The sequence below is a fragment of the Carcharhinus amblyrhynchos genome, chromosome 27, assembly GCF_965287045.1.
Source record: "Carcharhinus amblyrhynchos chromosome 27, sCarAmb.v2.hapA, whole genome shotgun sequence".
NCBI lineage: Eukaryota > Metazoa > Chordata > Chondrichthyes > Carcharhiniformes > Carcharhinidae > Carcharhinus > Carcharhinus amblyrhynchos.
The window spans coordinates 38,111,758-38,129,322 of NC_137350.1; the positions used below are offsets into that span (position 1 = coordinate 38,111,758).

The 17,565-nt window shown below is 42.6% G+C and overlaps 1 pseudogene; it reads right to left on the reverse strand.

Annotated features, from left to right (window-relative positions):
* Nucleotides 1-967: 967 nt before the first annotated feature.
* Nucleotides 968-1,114, reverse strand: LOC145359359 (U2 spliceosomal RNA; annotated as a pseudogene).
* Between the last annotated feature and the right edge of the window lie 16,451 nt (nt 1,115-17,565).

Sequence of the window (17,565 nt, forward strand, 5' to 3'; positions counted from 1 at the left end):
CTGTTACTGTGACCTGGTGCTCCTTGCAATTGTTCAATGCCCTGTGCTAGTAACCTCACCACCTTCAGAAAGTGCCAATGGCTTTCTGCAGATAAGAAAGGCAACAAGTGGGAACTTTGATGGAAGAATTGGCATCAAGAGGTATTTGAACTATTATCTAAATTAGCCAACCTGCATAGAGTGACAAGATAAGACAGCTGAATAAATGGAGCCTGCTGAACTCAAACTTTGGTTCCTCTATGTTTTGGCAGAGGAATTATGGAGATTATCCTGACAAAAGCATTGTGACCGTACTAAGGCTGGGGCATCAGAATGATCATGGCTGCAAAACATTCCCATGTATAACCAGTTCAGAAAACTCAATAAAAACTCCATTCGTTCCAGTCAGAACTTCGAAAAGTATCTTCCCAGGATCAGCCTGCAAATGTTAAGCTTGTTCAATATCAGCACAGTTGTTCTCACCTCCCAAGGCAGATTGAGTCGTCATATTCGGAGCCTGTGACAACGTAATTCATGATGACAGTTAGAGGGGATCCCACAAAGGGTCCTGACCTTAACGGGAGGAAAGTTCAGACAAGGATCCCATCCTTCATCATTATCCAATGACTCCCATCGGATAATACGTGTGTGGCCTTATTTCTTCAGTAGTTTGTAATTACAGCTGGTGTAACTGGGACTTGATCAGTTTCAAAAGAAATTCTGCTCTGGTTTCAAGGCAGACGGGCTGATGTGTTGGTTACAGAGCGTGGGATGTATCTATTATAGTTAAGATGCCAGACTAGGAAGCTTTTGGGTTCAGTTTTTTTTGTTTATATTCAATTCAATCCAATCAAAGTCCAATTCAAAGTCTCAGCAAGTTGAGACATTCCTAATCCAAGCTGACAAGACAAGACTCACCACCTCTTGTTTTGGGCTTGATCTACATGATCCAAACTGATCGGAATAGGCATTGCTCCTCCTCCAAGGCTTAATTTCATTTGCATCTTCGCCAAAAGGCTGCGAAGCCGCTTTTAAAAATTGCTTCAAATGAAGCTAAAAATGTAACCTAATGTCTTCAACCAAGCGCAGCATATCGATACTACACTTGATCTTAGCCAAAAGGCTGAGAAGCAAAAAGGATGCCAAAACTACACTTGATCTTTATTGCAGAGACCCAAGCACAAATTCTAGGCTGATATTCTCAGTGTAATACTGAGAGATGCTGCACTGAGAATGTGACACCTTTTGGTTGTGGTGTTAAGTTGTGGCACTGTCTGCCCTTTCAAGCAGACATAAAAGATCCCAGAGCTGCTAATCTTTAATGAAGAGCAGCAGCGGTGTTCCTGATGTCCTGGCCAACATTTATCCCTCTACCAATATTACTTAATTCAGTTTATCTAGTCATTAGCTCATTACTGTTTGTACGAGCTTGCTGTGTGCGGATTGGTTGCTGTGTTCCCCTCATCACAACAGTGACTACACGGCAAATCTACTACACTGGGTGTGAAGTGTTTTCAGCCTCAGATCATGAAAAGTGCTAAATAGATATCTTGCTGCACTATTTAAATTTGGAACCAGGGTGATTGTGATCTCTGAGCAGAGGTTCTAAAGGCCCTCAGGTTTTAACTTCAACCCAGAATAGAAAGTGGATTCTTTACCTATCAAAGTTGGATTTCACACCCATGCTCCAATAGCAACTTTGAGTCCTTCCTCTGCCTCAGCCCCACCTTTAGACCCAAATGCCACTCCTGCAAATAGATGCTCAAGGTGCTCAAATACGTTGGGAAATGGGATACTCTTCTAATGACCCTACAAACTCCAGCAGGTTTTGTCAAGTGCTCTTGTTCGATCCACATCAGTTGAATATTTTTTTCTGCTGAAGGTGCTCACGTATGGAACATAATTCTGTGGCTACTACTCAAGTGGTCACTCCAGTTAAATTCAGAGGGTGGGAAGGCAATGCAACCATGGTAAGCATCACCTTCACACTTAATTCTCTCTGCTCTCGATACCCGTGTATCTTTCCACAGGCTTCATCAATGAGTAATTAGAAGGGGAAATCTTGGCTAAATAAAATTCTCTGCTTTGCCCAGAACCTCCCATTCCCCATCATGCACCATTCGCCCTGTGAATATTGGTTGTGTGCAGGTCAAATTTGGCACATTGCTGATCTCGATGGAATTTTTAAAAAATATAAATTTTGGGTGCCTTTAAAGAATTCCATTTCAAATACTGTCAGCAATACATTGACAAAACATGTGGAACATTTATTAGCTTATTTTAGAGAATGTAATAAAACAGGTCCATAAATTAAAGACTGAAACGGTAATGAAAAGTATGGCATGCACTATAAAAAGTGTCATTTTTCACTGTTAATTACATTTTCTGTTCATTTCTATTATGGCTGATCTCTAAAAGATGCTGTAGATATATGTGCTCAGCAATAAGAAACACATTCAGCCTCTCAGAGGACAGTGTACGTTTGAGACCCGAGTTCAAAGTTCCAAGTCTCCTCCTTTCAAAATGTATTGTTCAACCAGGAACACTAAAGTAGATTATCAACTGAATATACATAGAAACATACATATGTAGAAGATAGAAGCAGGGGTAAGCTATTTGGCCCTTCGAGCCAGCTCTGCCATTCATTAGCATTGGCTAACAATGCTGCCTCAAAGCACCAGGACTTAGGTTCAATTCCCAGCTTGGGTCACTGTCTGTGCGGAGTCTGCACGTTCTCCCCATGTCTGTGGGGGTCTCCTTTTGGGTGCTTCAGTTTCTTCCCACAGTCCGAAAGATATGCTGGTGAGGTTCATTGGCCATTGCTAAATTCTCCCTCAGTGTACCCGAATTGACAAGTGTGGCGACTAAGGGATTTTCACAGTAACTTCATTGCAGTATTAAAGTAAGCCTACTGTGACACTAGTAAATAAACTTAGGATCATGGCTGATCATCAAATTCAATATCCTGATTCCACCTTCCTCCATATCCTTTGATCCCTTTAGCCCCAAGGGCTAAATCAAATTAATTCTTGAAATCAAGCATTTTGGCTTCAACTACTTTCTGTGGTGGTGAATTCCACTGATTCACTATTCTCTGGGTGAAGAAATTTCTCTTCACTCTAGGTTTAAAAAGTTTACCCTTTACCCTCAAACTACAACCCTGAGCCTGGACTCCCCCACTATTGGGAACATTCTTTCTGAATCTACCCTATTTATTTCCCTCAGAATTTTATCAGTTTCTATAAAATCCCTTCTCACCCTTTTAAATTCCAATGAATATAATCCTAACCAACTCTCCTCATATGACAGTCCTGCCAACTCAGAAATCAGCCTAGTAAGCCTTCACTGCACTCCCTCTATTGCAAGGACATCCTTCCTCAGATAAAGACATCCAAACTACATACAATACTCCAGGTATGGCTTCAAAAATGCCCTGTACAATTGCACTAAAATATCCCTACACTCAAATCCTTTTGCTAAGAAGGTCAACATACCATTTTCCTGCATTATTGCCTATACCTGCACACCTACTTTCAGTGGCTGATGCACGAGGACACCAAGGTGTCGCTGAGAATCCACCTCTCTCAATTTGCACCCATTCAAATAAATATTCTGGCTTCATTTTTTTTGCTAACTTCTCATTTATCCACATTATACTGTGTCTGCCATGCTTATGCCTACCCACTCAGCCTGTGTAAATCATGCTGAAACATCTCTGTATCCTCCTCACAATTCACACTCCCAAGCAACTTTGTATCATCTGAAAATCTGGAGATAATACATTTAGTTTCCTCATCCAAATCATTGATATATAATGTGAACAGTTGGAGTCCTAGCACGGGTCTCTGTGGTACCCACTAGTCACCAATCAGAAAAAGACCCATTTATGTCAACTCTTTGCTTCCTGTCTGCTGTTAGCCATCTCAGGACACTACCTGCAGTCCCATAAGCTTTAACTTTACATAATTATCCGTCATGTGATGCAGTGCCAGAGATTTAAAGGGATATTTCAGAATACACAGAATAGAGATATTGCAATGAGAAGATAACATTCCAAAGGGTGGAGCTAAAATCTGTAGTTAACTAAAAAAAGTTAAAGACTGTATCAAAAGAAAAAGAATACAATTGCACAAAGATCAAGGGCAGGTCAGAAGATGAAGCAGAATATAAAGAACATCAAAGAATGATAAAAAGATTAATAAGGAGGGAAAAATTGAAGTATGAGAGAAAGCTAGCTAGAAATATAAAGATGGATAATAAGAGTTTCTACAGATATTTAATGCAGAAAGGACTTAACAAAGTGAGCATTTGTCCTACAGAAAGCACGTCTAGGAAATTGATAACTGAAAGTTGGGAGATAGTGGATGAATTGGACAGGTATTTTGCATCAGTCTTCACTATTGAGGGTTTAAGTAACATACTAGAAATACCGGCAAATCAGCAAATGGAAGGGAAGGAGGAACTCAGGGAAATGGTACTTAGCAAATTGTCAGGGCTACAGGTTGACAAATTCTGAGGTCTGGATGAATTTCATCCTCGAGTCTTGAAAGAACTGGCCAATGAGAAAGCATTGGTTTTAATTTTCCAAAACTCCCTAGATTCCGGGAAGGTTCTATTAGATTGGGAAAGAGTGAATGTAACTCCTTTATTCAAAAGGGGAGGGACAAAGAAGGTAGGAAATAGAGCGCAGCTAGCCTAATATCTGTCATAGGGAAAATGTGAGAAGCTATGAATAAAAATGTTATAATAGGGCACTTAGTAAAATTCAAGGCAATCAGGCAGAGTCAACATGGTTTGGTGAAAGGAAAATCATGTTTAATCAAATGATTAGAATTCTTTGAAGGTGTCACAAGCCATGGATAAATGGTACCTGGCAAGTGTAACATACTTAGATTTCCAGAAGGCATTTGATAAGGTGTCACATCAAAGGTTATTGCAGAAAATAAAAGCTCGTGATGTAGATAGAAGATTAGCTAAGCAAAACAGAGAAGTGTGTTGACAAAAATTAGTCTTTTTCTGATTGGCAGGATGTGATAAGTGATATGCCACAAGAATGTGTGCTATGGCCTCAACCTTTTATAATTTCTATAAATGACTTGGGTGAAAGGACCCAAGGTATTGTTGCAAAATTTGCTGATGACACAAAAATAGGTAGGAACGTCACACTTCATTGAATTTAGGAAGCATAGTAAAGGACATGCCCCGGTATACATCAATGGGGACAAAGTGGAAATGGTTGAGAGCTTCAAGTTTTTAAGTATCCAGATCATTAACAACCTGTCCTGGTCCCCTCATGCCAACACTATAGTTAAGAAAGCCCATCATTCTCAAAAGACTAAGGAAATTTGATATGTTGAACTTTTATAGATGCACCATAGAAAGCGTTCCTTCTGGTTGTAGCACAACTTGAAATGGCTCCTGCTCTGCCCAAGACTGCAAGAAACTACAAAAGATTGTGAATGAAGGCCAGTCCATCTCTCAAACCAGTCTCCCATCCATTGACACTGTCTACACTTACAACTGCCTTGGAAAAGCAGCCACCATAATTAAGGACCCCTTCTGCCCCAGACATACTCTCTTCCACCTTCTCCACCAGGAAAAAGAAACAAAAGTCTGAGGATATATACCAACTGACTCAAGAATAGCATTTGTCCTGCTGCCTTCAGACTTTTGAATGGACCTACCTCGCATTAAATTGACCTTGTCTACACCCTAGCTATGACTGTAATACTACATTCTGCACTCTCTTCTTTCCTTCTCTATGAATGGTATGCTCTGTCTGTATAGCGCACAAGAAACAATACTTTTCACTATATACTAATACATGTGACAATAATAAATGAAATCAAATCAAATCAAAAAGGAAAGTAAGTTGTAAGGAAGACATGAGGAGGTTTTAAAGGGATATAAATAGGTTAAGTGAGTGAAAAAAGATCTGGCAAATAGAGTACAATATGGGAAAATGCAAAATTGTCCATGTTGGCAGGAAGAATAAAAAATAAATTTTTGTCTAAATGGTGTAAGATTTCAGAACTCTGAAATTCAGAGCGATGTGGGTGCCCTAGTGCATGAATCTCAAAGGCTCATTGTGGGTACAGCAAGTAATTAAGAAAATTAATAGCATGTTATAATTTATTAGGAGGGGAACTGATCACAAAAGTTAGTGAGGTTATGCTTCAGTTGTGTAGGGCATTGGTGAGACCACATTTGGAGTACTCTATACAGTATTGGTCTCCTTATTTAAGGAAAGATGTAAATGCATTAGAAGCAACTCAGAGAAGGTTTACTAGACTAATACCTGGAATGAGTCAGTTGTCCAATGAGGAAAGGTCGGACAGGTTAGGATTGTATTCACTAGAGTTTAGAAGAGTAAGAGATGACTTGATTGAAACATCTAAGATCCTGAGGGATATTGACAGAGTGGCTGGGAGAGAATGTTTTGTCTTGTGGGATAATCTAAAACTAGGGGTCACTGTTTAAAAATAAGGTGTTGTTCATTTAAGGCAGAGGTTAGGAGTTTTTTTTTCTCTGAGGGTGGTGAGTCCTTGGGTCTCTCTTCCTCAAAAGGTGGTGGAATTAGCATCCTTGAATATTTTTAAACAGAGCTGCATAGATTCTTAATTAGCAAGGGGATGAAAGGTTATCAGGGATGGGCACAAATGTGTGGCTGAGGTTACAATCAAATCAGCCATAATCTTATTGAATGGTGAAGGAGGATTAAGAGGCTGAGTGTCTTACTCTTAATTCGCAGGTTCGTATCTGTGACCTAAATCCATATACCTATCTTTACATCATATTCCTTAAGACCTTAGCCCAACAAAAATCTACACTACAGTTCTCAATTTTTAAATTGCCAATTGATCTAGCATCAGTTGCTGTTTGCAGAAGTGAGTTCCAAACTCCCACCGCTCTACAAGAAGAATTGCTTCTTTATTCCACTCCAAAAAAATCTGATTCTTTTTTACTGATACTTCCAAGTCCAACTTTCCAACTAGCTGAAACAGATTCTCTCATCTATAGTATCAACTTCCCTTAAGATCAATACTCACTGTCTGGGCTCAGACAGGAGAAGTAGGGCAGTGGAGAATGATCAGAGAAGGTGTTCCTCAAATTGAGTCAATGTCTTCAAATATAGAGCATTGCAAATTGGGGAGGTGGGAAAGGGCAGTGCAATTTTTTTCAAAAAGGCAGAGACTTTAGAAGGACTGCTTTAGAAATTCTACTTCACTATCATTTAGAATGTGACGTTCTTGTTCCTAAATAGTTACGTGCATACCTGGGAAGCACTGAATTTATCTGCATCATATGTCTATCACATTTCCTATGCTAATATCCCTCATATCAATTAGACAGGTTACACAGTGAATATGTGGACCTTTGAAAATCTTCAATTTCATGCTTGCAGAACCAACTTCTTTAAATTATTAACAAAGCCATATGAAAAGCCAGTATCACAGAGAAAACAACATTGCCAAAAGAACTGGAGAGAAGACTGTGTAAGTTAATGCATAATAATACTAGGCTTGGTTTTTTTGTAAAGTCTGCAATTGTAGGGAAAATAAGATAGGACTGAGGAAGACTATTACTTCCAAGTGTGATCCCACAGTGGAGGAATTGCTCTTGTAAAGGACTGTGTGTTGCTGTGTATATCCACTGCTATGTTGTCTCTGCTTTGTTTGATATCAACTTACTGTGACATCATAAAGTTCTGCTGCAGTGACATCAGAGATAGAGGTACGAGCCACTACATTCACTTGATGTATTACAGGCCTTCTCCTTTCATCGTAATATTGAACTACCTAGAGAGTTCTTCATGAGTTTTTATGTGTACAAGTAAGACTGACAGTGCTCGCATCAGGAGGCAGGTATTCATTCTTTATGCTGGACTGTTCTTGGATTTTGAGGTTTTGGTGGCATGATTGCAGTTTAGTAATGTTCACTGTAACGTGCTTATTTGCATCTTGTGTCAGGTATAATTCACAATTGTCTGTGCTGTGGCCAACAGGGAGCAAAGTAGTTACTTTTTGAATAGTGGTTAGAAAACTGAATACTGGTCAGGAGTAACACAAGAAACCCACAAAATTCTAAGTTAATGATATCTGTAACTATCTTTCAATGACAATTTCTCCTCTCTTGAAATTCTTGGTCAATTCTTAATCTGTATCTCAAGAGATTGGGTTTTCCTCTGGTGCTAACCTGATTCAGTCAGTTGCCAAAAAACAAGTTAGCATGGCCTGACCATAATTGTCCATTTATACCATGCTTTAAGGAGATACCTGACCATCACTCATTGCCTCCTTGGAGGATTATACTTGAGACAGAGAGCTCTACTAAGTAGGGGCTCAATTGGTCTGGCACCACATTGCCCTGCATGGAGTATAAATCAGTATATATGTCCTTGCATTCCAACCATTATCTTGTAAATTGTGTTTGTGTCTTTATATGTCCTGTTTGTGAACACAAGTCCTCACTCACATGACGAAGGAGCTTGAGAAGCTAGTGCTGCCAAATAAACTTGTTGGACTTTAACTTGGTGTTGTGAGACTTCTTACTGTACTTACCCCAGTCCAACACCAGCATCTCCACATTACTGAAACAATGGGACATAGAAACAGAAGGAGCCATTCAAATTCTCCAGCCAGTTCCACCATCTAAGTAGATTATCTTCATTCCATGGTTCTTTAATCCAAATCTTAATACTTTTACCTAACAAAAATCTATCAATCAGTTTTGAAATGTTCAATTAACAGAATCAACTTTTTGAGAGAGAATGTCAGAGTTTAATAACTCTTTGAGTGAAGTGCATTCTGACATAACTTGTAAATGGCTTTGATCTAATTTTAAGCTTATGTCTCTGTGTTCTACAATACTTCACTGGAATGTAGTTTTACTTGACTTACCCTGCAACATTCCTTATTAATCTTGAACACCTCAATTAGCTCATAGGACATTGAGTCATAGAATCCTACAGTACAGAATGAGGCCATTCGGCCCATCGAGTCTGCACTAACCACAAGCCCATCAAGGCCCTATCCCCATAACTCTGTGCATTTACCCTAGTTAGACCCGCTGACATTAGGGGGCGATTTAGCATGGCCAATCCATCTACCCTGCACATCTTTGGACTGTGGGAGGAAACTGGAGTACCTGGAGGAAACCCATGCAGACATGGGAAGAACGTGCAAACACCACAAAGACAGTGACTCAAGCCAGGAATCGAACCCACGTCCCTGGTGTTGTGAGGCAGCAATGCTAACCACTGTGCTGCCGTGTCGGCCAGGTCACTCTTAATCTTCTGTACTCAAGGGAATACAAAACATATTCTATGCAATTTGAATGTATATTCATAATTTATCCCTTCTTAGCCCAGGTGGAGTCAGAGATAGGACATAAGGGGTGTTGAAAGGGGGGTTTCTTTCTTTAAAGGGCATTTGTGAACCAGTTGGGGTTTTATGACAATTCAACAGCTGATCGACATCTCAACTAAACAGCCATGCTGGGATTTAATTTATTACTCCATCCTTAAGCCAATGTTCAGAATGGACCAGGCAAATCCATATCCATTCCTTGCTTTCTCTAAAAATCAGATTTAAAATCCAATTGAATCCAATTCAAGGTCCCCGCGAGAGAGAGAAACAAGATACAAGAAGAGGCATTGCATCCCATCTTGGGCTTGATCTGATGCTTGATCTTAACCGAAAGGTGGGGGATTTGCAGCTATGAAACTTTCAATTGGCCCTGCGTGTAGTTAAGAAAGGAGAGTGTTAAGATGAGTTGATGACTTTGGAGAGTTCCAGTAATAGGTGTGTTTATTTAGTGTTAGTCCACAAGGGAAATATACACGAGAAGCTACCAAAATAAACATACCAACTACATATTTACTTTGGATAAAGGTCGCAAGAGTTGCCAGACTGTGAGGCTTAGTTACTTCATGACTGCTTGTAGCCTCTTTCTTTGCAACAATGAGGATATTCCTTGGTGTGAGTTTTTTAATTGACTTCATTTGAGCTTTGGACTTGGAAACACAATGGGAGAGTGGGGTTTGAGTGGATGTTGGGCAGTGCTTCAATTAAAAGATAGCTCCTTGATTTCCTTTTTAGGATTTGGGGAGCATATAGTCCTGTGATTTGTAATGAGGATCATTGGCTGCTTGGTATGCACGCCCAGTGCCAAAAAATGCCCAATAAATTTCAAAGCTGTTTACAGTTTGTTATCGATGCTATTTGGAGTGGTTACTGTGCAGTAAATTGGGAAGAGCCAACACCATGGATGTGTTCCTGTGACATTTCCTTGTTAGCGATTTTAATGGAGGCTTTAACTGTTTGTATGGAAAAGTGTCAGCTGCGGCTCAATGGTAGCAATTTCACCTCTAAAGGTCATTGGTTCGAATCCGCTGTGAGTGTTTCAGTACAGCACGTTTGGAGGTGCCATCTTTGGAGTTAGAGCTGATTTTACTTTGGTTGAAATCAGCTATGTGTAAAGTTAGTTGTTCCCTAACTGGGTGGTTAGAATTACCCTATGTGCCATATGGGATTGTATTAGAATTCAGATCTAAAATGATATTTTGTTAATGATGGTTTCCCTTCAAACTCTACCAGAATTTTGCACTATGTGCTTTGAACATTCTTGAATTAAGCAAGACCTCAAACTGAATAATTGCCTGCCTGAACATAAGAACATAAGAAATAGGAGCAGAAGTAGGCCATCTAGCCCTTCGAGCCTGCCCCACCATTCAATAAGATCATGGCTGATCTGTCGTGGCTCAGTTCCACATTCCCGCCCTCTCCCCATAACCCTTAATCCCCTCTCTTATCAAAAACCTATCAACCTGCGTCTTAAAAATATTTAGTGAGGTAGCCTCCACCACTTCAATGGGCAGAGAATTCCAGAGATTCACCACCCTTTGAGTGAAGAAGTTCTTCCTCAACTCCGTTCTAAACCGCCCCCCCCCCGCCTTTATCTTGAGGCTGTGCCCCCTAGTCCTACTGTCCTTTCTGAGTGGGAATAGTCTCTCCACCTCTATCCTATCCATCCCATTCATCATCTTATATGTCTCAATGAGATCTCTCCTCGTTCTTCTAAACTCTAACGAGTACAAGCCTAGTTTATTCAGCCTCTCCTCATAGCTCAACCCCCTCAACTCCGGTATCAGCCTAGTAAACCTCCTCTGCACTCCCTCCAAGGCCAAAATATGCTTGCGTAAGTACGGCGCCCAAAACTGCACACAGTACTCCAGCTGCGGCCTCACCAATGCCCTATATAGCTGCAGCAAGACCTCCCTACTTTTATATTCAATCCCCCTCGCTATGAAGGCCAGCATCCCATTCGCCTTCCTGACCACCTGCTGCACCTGCAAGCTGGGTTTTTGCGACTCGTGCACAAGGACCCCGAGGTCCCTCTGCACCGTTGCCTGCTGCGGTTTTTTGCCAAGTAAGTAATAATCCTTCCTACCATTATTCCTACCAAAGTGGACCACCTCGCACTTGCCAACATTAAATTCCATTTGCCAGTTCCTGGCCCATTCGCCCAGCCTATCTAGATCCTTCTGCAGACTCTCCACACCCTCCGCGCAATTTGCCGTTCCACCAATCTTGGTGTCATCAGCAAATTTCGACACCCTACACTCGGTTCCCTCCTCCAGATCATCTATATAAATGGTAAATAGCTGAGGCCCCAGCACCGACCCCTGGGGCACTCCACTAGTCACCAACCGCCAATCCGAATGGCACCCATTGACCCCCACTCTCTGCCTCCTATTTGACAACCAATCCTCTATCCACGCTAACACCCTACCCCCAACTCCATGTCCCCTAACCTTCTGCAATAACCTCTTGTGAGGTACCTTGTCAAACGCCTTCTGAAAATCAAGAAAGACCACATCCACCAGCTCTCCTCTATCCACCGCCCTAGACACATCCTCATAGAACTCCAATAAATTTGTCAGACACGACTTCCCCTTAACGAAACCATGCTGCGTCTGCTCTATCAAGCAATTCCCCTCAAGATGCCTCGCTATTTCCTCCTTGATGACGGATTCTAACATTTTACCTACAACAGACGTTAAACTAACCGGCCTATAATTCCCTGCCTTTTGCCTGGCACTCTTCTTAAACAACGGTGTAACATTAGCCGCTTTCCAATGTTCTGGCACTTCCCCGGAATCCAGCGACATCTGGAAAATAACCACCAAGGCATCCACTATCACCTCCGCCATTTCTTTCAGAACCCTCGGATGCATTCCATCCGGTCCTGGGGACTTGTCCACAATCAGCCCCTCCAGTCTGTCGAGCACCGCCTCTCTAGTAACAATAATGTCATTGAGACCCTCCAGTCCTACCACCTTTCCATCTCTAACATCTGGCAAATTATTCATGTCCTCCTCCGTGAAGACCGAAACAAAAAAGTTATTCAAGACCTCAGCCATTTCCCCATCCCCTACCGCTAAGTCCCCCTTCTCATCCTCTAAGGGTCCAACGTTCACCCTAGCCAGCCTCTTCCTTTTTATATATTTATAAAAACTCTTGCTATCCTTTTTTATATTAAGCGCTAGCCCAGCTTCTTAGTTTCTCCTACCCTTCTTTATCAACTTCTTTGTCAATCTTTGTTGACATTTAAACCTCTCCCAATCCTCTTCTCGCCCACTACTCTTAGCTACTCTAAACGCCTCCGCTTTTAATTTAACACTTTCCTTCACCTCCTTCGTTAGCCACGGCTTATTACCTCTCCTCCTACGGTCCTTTTTGACCATCGGAATAAATTTCTGCTGAGCACCAAGAAAGATCTCCTTAAAGATCCTCCACTGCTCCTCAGCAGACCTACCTGAATCTGGATTATTTTGGCATTTGGGGCTAGCATTGATTCCGAAAGGGAACCACTCTTTGGTTAAATGTAGGACGGCACAGCAGGTGGGGAATATTGTAGCTGTGGTTTGCAAAGGTTTCAGTTCACAAGCAAACATGATATATGAGTTAGTTTCCCAATAAAAGGAACTGGACGCTATAAAGCTGTGCTGAAGTCCCTGCATCGACTTTTATTTTCATATTAAAAATATCTGCAACCCTTCAGTGAGGTTATTTTTGGATCTCAAGGTAGGATTACAGCAGGCTCCAAGAGATATTAAATAAAGTGTCAAAAGTCACTATTTCTCGGGTGGGAGGAGGGAGAGGGTGGTAACGGTGCAGAGTGTGGCCTCAGACCTTATTGCAAATAAACCTTTCACCTTCAGAATGAAAATTCTTCCATTATTCATTTCTAAATCCCTCACTCCTGTGTAACTGTGAGCCCCTACTTGGTCAGGCCAAAGATATTCTTTTCACACTTTATCATTTAATGTTTCTCTAACGAAAGTTAGCAAGCTCCTTTTGGAAAAGAGGGTGTGATGGGGGAGAATGTAACTAAGCACCATGGAACCAGATTCTATTCTTCACTATCCATTGATTACCCTCTTGTGGGGCGCCTTGTGCTTCAGTGGACAGCAGAATTTTCCTTTGGGTTCGATCATCATTCCACAGATTTAAACTCGCCAGTCTGGCTGAATTCTCCCAGCACAATACCTACGGAACGATAGATGCACTGGTGGGGGTGCTTTTTCTATCAGGTGGTCTCTGCCCCTCGAGTGAGTGTGAAGCCTGTACCAACACCATTAAAAAATGAAGATCTGACCATTGTCGTGTTGGCGTTTGTGGGACCTTGCTGTGCTGGTTGCCACCTGTCCTATGTTATGGCAGTGACGATGCTTCTGAGGAACATCACACTGTAAGCTGAGGAGTTGTAGAAGTGTAAATCTTTCTTTCTTGGGATGGCCCTTTGTATTAAAGGCACCATATAAATGCACATTGTTGTTTTCCCTGATGGTTAAAGTGATAGGAAGTTTGAGAATTCTTGCTCTTTCCTTTCTATGTCCAGAGCTTGAATTATCACAGAGTGCAGTGAATCCACTGTGTCCATACGATCAATCTGCTGGTGTCTGCTGCTTGCAGTTTCATCAATTCATACAGTAAGAACATAGCTGGAGCTGAGATCTGTAGCTTTCTAAGAGGCAGTGGCCATCCTGATTATAGAGTCGTAGAAGTTTACAGCATGGAAACTGGCCCTTCGGCCTAACTTGTCCATGCTGTCCCTTTTTTTTGAAACCCCAAAGCTAGTTCCAGTTGCCCACATTTGGCCCATATCCCTCCATACCCATCTTACCCATGTAACTGTCTAAATGCTTCTTAAAATACAAAATTATACCTGCCTCTATTATTACTTCTGGCAGCTTGTTCCAGACACTCACCACCCTCTGTGTGAAAAAATTGCCCCTCTGGACCCTTTTGTACTTCTCCCCTTAAACCTATGCCCTCCAGTTTTAGACTCCCCTACCTCTGGGAAAAGATATTGACCATCTAGCTGATCTATGCCCTTCATTATTTTACAGATCTCTATAAGATCACACCTCAGCCCTCTATGCTCCAGAGAAAAAAGTCCCAGTCTACCCAGCCTCTCCTTATATCTCAAACTATCAAGTCCCAGTGGCACCCTAGTAAATCTTTTTTACACTCCTAGTTTAATAATACCCTTTCTATAACAGGGTGACCAGAACTGTACACAGTATTCCAAGTGTGGCCTCACCAATGTGGTTGGGACCTGCTGCTGACGGGTTACTCAGTCAATAGCCAATGACATTCATCATTTTGACTCAGGATCCTGCTTGCTGCATTGTGATTGGTGATATTTTCAGGATGTTCCAATTCTTTGCGGATGGAATTCTGAGCTCCAGATCACTCGGTGACTCTAAGTGCCGGAAGCACTTGTATTTTTTTACAAATCTAACATTCCAGTTCATTCAACTGTCAATTTTCTACTCACCTGCTTGTGTTGGAATCTTGTCGAGGTTTCGCAGTCCATGAACTGCTGAATTTAAAGGAGTTTCTGTACCTCTTGGTCTGCATCCCTTTCCTTAGATATTCTTTAACCCATCTACTTTTGATTTAATCCCTATCGGCCTCACTCTTGCCCCCGTGTTCTGCTGAAGGCAGTGGAGCGAACTTCCAGGGGTATCTAGGACCTGCCCTCAATCTGTGACACTGACCCTACTCCAAATGCGAGCGCAGGGTTAGTGTGTTGTTGGCAGCCTGGGTGTCGCGAAGAATGATCCTTGACTGTAATATCCATTGGGATTGTGGCTCTTGGCAGAGTAACTCAACTCTAAGATCCATCCTCTTCTCACCTGAATCCCCAGGACACAGCAGCAAGCGGATAGTTCAGAAGCAATGAGCGTGATCGGAGTCTCTCTTTATATTTTAGCAGAATGAAAGATCCTCTGAAGGGGTTGCCCCAGGGATCAACAAAAGAGGGTGTGCATAAAGGGAGTCCCGGATCAGTCAGCCTCAACGATATCGAGAATGGCCGGGAGAAGGACTATGAGACACAGCAGGAGGCTACAACTGGCAATCGGCGGAACTCAACCTCTGACGATCTCCATAAAGCACGAGTTAAGATAATGAAGAAAAAGAGGTAACAATCAAACTTGATCTGATTATTTTTATTTGTTACAGACCTCCATTGAACCAACATCATTTCTGTGCATTGTCCTCTGGTTCAGCAGTGGGAGGTCCCAGCTTGGCTGGTTTTGGTTAGGTAGTTCTTTCCACGACCCAACAAGTAAAACAAACTCAAATTAACTTAGGGACAAATTAAGAGGGGCAGCCCCCCCCAAAAAAAGGACGGAGGGGCAGCCCGAACAGAAACCAAAGTCCAAAGGAAACTTAAAATATTAAATCAAAATGTGATTGTAAGGATCTATAAGAACATAAGAAATAGGAGCAGGAGTAGGCCATCTAGCCCTTCGAGCCTGCCCCGCCATTCAATAAGATCATGGCTGATCTGTTGTGGCTCAGTTCCACTTTCCCGCCCTCTCCCCATAACCCTTAATCCCCTCTCTTATCAAGAACTCATCAACCCGCTTCTTAAAAATATTTAGCGAGGCAGCCTCCACCACTTCAACGGGCAGAGAATTCCAGAGATTCACCACCCTTTGAGTGAAGAAGTTCCTCCTCAACTCCGTTCTAAACCGCCTCCCCTTTATCTTGAGGCTGTGCCCCCTAGTCCTACTGTCTTTTTTGAGCGGGAAGAGTCTCTCCACCTCTATCCTATCCATCCCATTCATCATCTTATACGTCTCAATGAGATCTCCCCTCATTCTTCTAAACTCTAACGAGTACAAGCCTAGTTTATTCAGCCTCTCCTCATAGCTCAATCCCCTCAACTCCGGTATCAGCCTAGTAAACCTCCTCTGCACTCCCTCCAGGGCCAAAATATCCTTGCGCAGGTGCGGCGCCCAAAACTGCACACAGTACTCCAGCTGCGGCCTCACCAATGCCCTATACAGCTGCAGCAAGACCTCCCTACTTTTATATTCAATCCCCCTCGCTATGAAGGCCAGCATCCCATTCGCCTTCCTGACCACCTGCTGCACCTGCAAGCTGGGTTTTTGCGACTCATGCACAAGGACCCCGAGGTCCCTCTGCACCGTCGCCTGCTGCAGTTTTTCGCCACGTAAGTAATAGTCCTTCCTACCATTCTTCCTACCAAAGTGGACCACCTCACACTTGCCAACATTAAATTCCATTTGCCATTTCCTGGTCCATTCGCCCAGCCTATCTAGATCCTTCTGCAGACTCTCCACACCCTCCGCACAATTTGCCTATAATTTGTCTATAACACACACCAGCCCCTGTGGTGCCCAGCGGGCACAGAAGGCATCAACTGCACCCATGGACACCGCATGCTCCCTCTCCAGGGACACCTGCCCGCGAACATGGCAGCGGTAGAGGGGCAGGCAGTTGGGATAGATGGCCCCGTCGATCGCCCTGGTTTTGGTTAGGTGTCTCGTTTGGCCCCTGCACTAAACCATATGCCGGGGGGTGGGGGGAGGGTGCAGAGTGGGGGGTTGGGAGGATAGGGACTAATTCAGATTTCTGCTTTTGAATTGCTGATCATTGCGTCCTTGCAAGGGCAACATTTGACTGTGAATTTTAACTGAGGAACCAGGCTTGACTCAGCTGTGAAGCTTCTTGTGTTGAGAGCAATTCGATGATTATTCATTTAAAGAAAGGCCAGAAACTGGGCTGTGATTTGCTTCCTTCAACAGATAGGGGAACGAATCAGTTCAGTCTTTATTAATGTGCAATGCAGACTGGAAAATTCTCTGAGAATACATTTCTCATTATTCCCAAATGAGAGTTTCTCCCCCATGTAGCTTTGAGCACCTCAGTTAAATTTCCCCTTTACCTTTTTTTTTCTACGGTTTCTCCTGACTTGCTACATAGTGGAACTCCATCATCCCTGGTAGCAACCTGCTAAATCAGTTCTCTTCAGGGCACTGATATCCTGCCTGGAAGTGTGGGGTGCTGCCCAGGATTGGTGTGGGAGGACAGTGCATCATGAGGATGGATAGGCCAGTGGCCAATAGAAGGGGTGTGGGTACTGCAGATCATGTGAATTTTCAGTCCACGTGCCACCCACAGGAAACACCTTCCCATCAACAGCACAATCTCCTAGAATTAGACATCCCAGTGAAACATACGGAGAACATGTTCTGACGTG